The following is a 5907-nucleotide window of genomic DNA, read 5'->3' as shown; positions in this document are numbered from 1 at the left end:
TAAATCTGTGCATGAGGGATAGCAAGTTTCTTTGAAAGAATTCCCAGGATGAGTTGATGTTGGAGAAAGTAGCGATAGGAGACCAGTCTATAAGTTTGATGGCTGCTTGGAGACCCCACCAGAGACCCCAGGTTGTGGATGATATATCAATTTTCTGCAAGCTCTTAACAGCAAAAGTTTATGGTCCCCTAATTTATATGTAGTTTGTTATATCTATAATGTGAAATCTCTCAAATAGAGCACAAGACAACGGCACACTGGAGGAACATCAGTATGTATGCCAGAATATAAAATAAACAACAACACATGCATCAGAGATTTTACCAAATTTTGAAACAGTACCAAGACAAAATCTCTCCTCACACTCCACTTGGCTCAACAAGCGATTCAAAAGTGTGAATCTGCAGTCACAGCTATCACTCATATGGGTGTGCGAACAAATCAGACATAGATATGATTAGTTTTGAAATCCTGCAATTTTTCTCATCATTCGACTTCAGCCTCAATGAGGCATCGGAGTCTGTGACGTTCTTCCTTTTTCTGAGCCTCAGCAAAAATGCAGAATTCCCAATGGTGTCACATGGGTTTCTTGTTTCGTTTCACATGGAAGGAATCTGATATATTTAACATAAGTGAACGTGGAAGATATTTAAAGCAAAGGTTGGATGATCGTGAGAGAGCCTGTCAAGATGGCACAGTGGACAAAGCTCTTGTATGCAATTGCATGCAATCAGGCCACAAATATGACCTGGTCAAATTTATGTCATGGTACCGCACCAAACTTAATGAGATTGGTCCTGTAGATGTGGCATACCAAAGTATAGGAGATTGCTTTACCTATGGAGACCCTGGATGTACCTAAAGAGCACACCCCACAAATACACATGTCCAAAAAAAAACAGATTGTACAAAGCACAGTGAGACATGGTAGGGAGTAAATAACGCTCACTGTCCAATAATGTCACGTCTGCCTGCATTCAATTTGCACCGGTGATTTCACTAAATATGCAACCAACACGTCACCGCATTACACCCAGAAGTGCAGGTAGCTGATGTTGTGCCCAACAAATCGACGGCAACAAACAACAAATTCAATTTTGTTCATTGGTGCAACAAATTAAATGATGCACACACAAATATTCAGTAACACACATACAATACCAGGTCACACCAAATTAAAAACAACTCGGAGAATCGTCAATGATGCTAATTTTCCTTCTGTGAAAGGTCAGTAAAAATGACCGTGATTTTCACATCACACCAGAATGTGAATAGAAATGGCTGTTCGGTAATAAAACCAGGCCCGTTCTTGCATCTGGACTATATATGCCTGTAGAAGTCCATTGCGTAGTTGATGAAATGTCGCCTGAGACAAGTCGGCTTCCTCCTGGTTGTTGCAAATTTGGCAGGGTAGATCTTTGCAAGACTCTTTGATTTAATGTGACTCTGTTCTTGAATGTGGAGCATTCCAAATGCCTAAAGCTTGTGACATCGATATACACATTTTGAATAATATAATGGATTATGAGGTCACAGCACTTACTCTGAGCATGTAGGAAATTGAGGCTCCCTTTGTAGGGACAGTCGTTCCAGCTTCACTCCATAATGTAAAGGAATCATTCCACCAACAACAAAGTCTCCATTTCGCTTTACCCCCTCAATTGCGTCTTGTTCACTGACTTCACAATCCTGACAATAACATTTAACGTGCAGCATTACTATGAGGAGCAACACAAAGATCAATTTTCGGAACATCGTTTGTTCCAGAAACACTTGTAAAACGTGTGGCAGCATTTTTTCCTTCCATTTACTTTATGCATCTGCTCTTATAATCCTTATGATGGTGTTTTATTAACAATCTAACATATGGTAACTATTTCATTACTCAGATAATAAAAAATTTGGTAATAAAACAACCAAATTGATTCAAAACCCCCAGTCGCTCATGAAACAAAATGCAATTTCATTTTTTCTTTAGTCATCAGAGCATTGAAATCATATCAAATTTAATTACCATCGAGGTGCAAACAAGTTCTGTGTATCTAAATTGTATGCTTTATGGTGCCTTCAACAATTAATCTTTGTTGTGTTTTGATGATATAGATACAGTAAAATTACAATTAGACATCTATTGAATTTATTCATTTTTTTTATAAGATAAATTGATCTCAATTTTGGCATTACACTTTGCAAAATAATCTATGAAGGCCATCAGGAAAAACTTGTTCAAATTTAACTCAGATATTAGTGTGGCATCACCTGGTGGATACCACTTCACACACACAAAGATCTGCAAGGACAAATGAGGGTTTAATAGCGTTGTGCCACGTCAGCAACACTGATCAGAAGGGGAGAAGTGATTTCGACCTTTAGATTACTTCTCTCCTCTGACATGTGATGTTCGGTCCACAGTTCTCATATCTGCTTTAGTGGTTTTACTTACATTTCTTCAACTCGGATTAAGGCAAAAGGTCAACTGATTTGCAGTTCCCCAAAACAGTGCAATACAACGAGCACACTTTCCTTTACAAATACCCCAGTAAAAACTCAGCAAATAAATGATAATTCTTTGCCAATTTTTTTCAAAAGATCGATGTCCACATTCATTTCAGCAATGATGATATATCTGCCTTGTTTGCGATCATATCAGGGTGGAATCTTGCACTACAACTCAGTGTTTAACACAAGCTACAACAACGGGCATTGTGGATCAATAAGCTCTCCCTAATCTGGCATTTCTTTCTCTTTTGCTTCATTTTCTTTGTTGCAAGATATCACATTGAATGATTGTGGGAGTTATCCTCCTGTAATTTAAGATTTAATTTTCTTACTTATAAAATACATGCTAGAATGTGGAGCATAATACATGTGACATACAAACAACCTGGTGAACAACAATTTTTGCAACACTGGGCTTGGGTCATTGAGTAAGTTTCGAGTTCCCTCCTCGAAAGATGGAACCTCACCATCAATTCTGTCAAAGGCATGCACACATGACTCCTTCAATTGGGAATCAGATAAAATGCAGAAATATTTGTCCTTCAGTGTGAAGGATTATTTATTTATATGAAAGCTTACAAGCTGCCATGACAATGCTTTACTTGCTTGGCTCTAATATTTTTTGTTTTTTTAAATAAAATGTAACATTTTGGTGCAAATATGCAAATCAACAAATCATAAGAAAAAGCACTTATAGCAAATATCTCTGAAGCAACATTGAGCATGCCCTGTGTGCTACTATAAGCAGGCAGGAATGCCAGGCACACAAGAAAGCAGCAGAGCATGCTGAAGGAGATGAACTTGGCATCTTTGGCAACTGAAGGCAGCTTATGGGCCTTTGTCGCTACAACAAGGCAAACGCAGGCCTGAAGTATGAGGCATGTTAAGGCAGTAGTAGACCAGATTGGAGATGCTCCACCACATTCCAACACAATGACACCGGAATGGCTCTGGGTGTTTGAAATTACGTGGTGGGGTCCCACAATCGTCCAAACCAAACAGCAGGCAATGTGTAAGCATTCATAAGCCAAAAGAGAAATCCAATAATCATAACATTTCTTGTTATTGACATCATTGCTGTGCACCTGAGACATTTCTGGACAAAAATACAAAAGCAGTAGTTTAACGTTGTTCAATATTAAATGTAAAACATACTACGTATTCTGAATAGTGTAAGTTACTGGTGGTAATAAAAACATGGTTTTGAAGTTAAGGATGAATATGTTGTTGCAACCATGGGTACTGAGACACCAGCTTGTCACTCAGAGGGATTAATACCCGGTTGTCTTCCGTAGAGCCGGACCTGGGGCCACCGCTCACAATTAACGTTGTGCTACGGTGGGTTGTTTTAAAACTACGAACGCCACCCAGTCAACCACGTGTTCCAGTGTCCGCCATCTCATTATTCCATTTAACATGAGGTCACGTGGTTACCTGAGCGGGGAGCGCGCCCTCGGCAAAGCACCAATGTTATTTGATTAGATTTTAATTAGGGCGGCCGAGCGTTTTAACGCTGGTGCGTGCCAACGATTTTTTTGGTCAAATCTGTGTTAATTACCTCCCAGTCTATCTCGGCCCGGACAATGCTAGACCATTGGAAGGAAAGGACAAATATGGACAGATTGGAAATCGACAAATAATTTATTAATAATAAAATAAATAAATAAAAATAACTCAATTTGCTGAGGTAAATAAATCATGAATTTCAAAGCAAAATCAATGAAAATGCCAGGAAAGAGACAAAGAGCAGATGCTTATCAGGGGTCGACTTACTTACAACTAAACACAGACAAGGGTACCCAACGGATCATTCAGGGGGAGGGGAGGGGGAGAATCGTCTCGCTCACCAGAAAGTCGTCCATGAAGGGAAAACATCCTGAAAATGTGTGCGTGCGTGTCACGTCCATCGCCAGCATCCAGCTTTGCCGTGCACCCTCTCGCAGGGCAGCCTTGAACGCCAGTCGATGTCTGGAGGGCACCGAGATCATCCATCGCGTGTTTAGACCCTGGTGATTTTGGTGGTCGACCCATGCCTCACTTGTTGGCGGCGCTGTTCACACCCACATGTGCACCACACGCCCGCTTGCCATAGCACTGGGAAGGGCAAATTGTCTCGTCGGCGGTGGTCAGACACCCGCTTCTTGGTCGCTTCTTTCGCCCTTTGCTTTTTCCTCTCTCCTTTCGCTTTTCCTCTCATGCTTTTCTCATCAGACACTTTTTTCCCCTCCTTTCTCTCCTCACTTTTTGTCCTCGGACTTTTTCTCTCTCGACTTTTTCTCCTCCTTTCTCTCTCTCGACTTTTTCTCCTAAAACTTTTTCTCGTCACACTTTTTCTCCCTCGCTCGTTTTTATATCCCCGGGCCGTCTCCGCAGGGTGCCGTCCGCCCTAACCTCACCCCACCCCACTGGGGCACGGTTACCATGACGACCCGTGCGCTCTCAAAAAAGGCGGGTGTTGGAGGTCGTGAAAGAATGTTGCTGAGGAAAAATGAGGGTGGGCTTCAGAGCTCGTGAAAGAAATGTGTGTGAACATGTCTGTCGTAAATAAAGAAAAAAGCTTCCTGTAAGAGAGGGGATCTATCCTTTACCCTTCTCAACGCGTCACATTTAAGATCCCACTAGACATGGGGATGGGGCTAATCTGAACATGCATTTAAGGAAATAACTGTCTGAGGACCTGGATGTGTGGATGCATTCATCAGACCGGATTCTGAAATCCGTAACAATATTATGGAGTTTGATTGTACTTCATATATAGAGCTGGCATGGGAAAAACAATGGCTGCCCATTCAAATGTGTGCAAAATGATACACTTAAGAACTATTATAGAGTGAAGTCCGAAGCATTTAAAAGACATAACTTTTATTCTCGAACATTTTAGAACTAACAAGAAAGAAAAATTTGCCAAAATACATTGTTGAAGTACCAGATCGTGAGATGGCAAAATATCTGATTTGTTCATCCTCAAAATGCTGATAAATGTCACCGTGCCGAGAACAATTATGGCTGAAGCAAAGACAATGATTCCAACTGAAGGAAGCAACATTCTCTCTTGGGTATTGCACCCGTTTCATAACAATTTTTCTTTAATCAGATTTAATACGCCACAAAACGCACCAAAGCAGTGACGTCATGTTGAAGTGACAATGCATGGCCCATGCCAATGTGGATGTTGTTATTGTATGATTAAGGACATGACATCACCTGAGAATGTCCTTGGCTTGCACAGTTTCCGCTTTCCTCTCCCCCTTAAGTTGCGTGTTTGGGCTGATATGATATGAATATATGAGCATAAAATAAACCTCAATTAGCTCTCAGAAACAACATCTTATGTTTGGTTTGATAGTCCAATAATACTAAGAAGTACAATCTAGCTCACTGGCGTGGTGACAGTGATTTTGAACCCAT

The 5907-nt window shown here is 40.7% G+C and overlaps 1 long non-coding RNA gene across 2 annotated transcripts in view; it reads right to left on the bottom strand.

Moving 5' to 3' along the window:
• Positions 1-1359: 1359 nt before the first annotated feature.
• LOC147034849 (uncharacterized) overlaps positions 1360-5907 on the bottom strand; it is a 109647-nt gene continuing 105099 nt past the window's right edge. For both annotated transcript variants that reach the window (XR_015060552.1, XR_015060551.1), the window contains one exon: positions 1360-1689. This is a non-coding gene — a long non-coding RNA (uncharacterized LOC147034849). The remainder of the gene's footprint in view (positions 1690-5907) is intronic.

Source organism: Eptatretus burgeri, chromosome 1 (genome assembly GCF_056783735.1).
Source record: "Eptatretus burgeri isolate ZD-2024b chromosome 1, Ebu_testis_v1, whole genome shotgun sequence".
Classification (NCBI taxonomy): Eukaryota; Metazoa; Chordata; class Myxini; order Myxiniformes; family Myxinidae; genus Eptatretus; species Eptatretus burgeri.
Note: the sequence above shows the minus strand (reverse complement) of the source record. Positions and strands in the feature narration are given on the sequence as shown.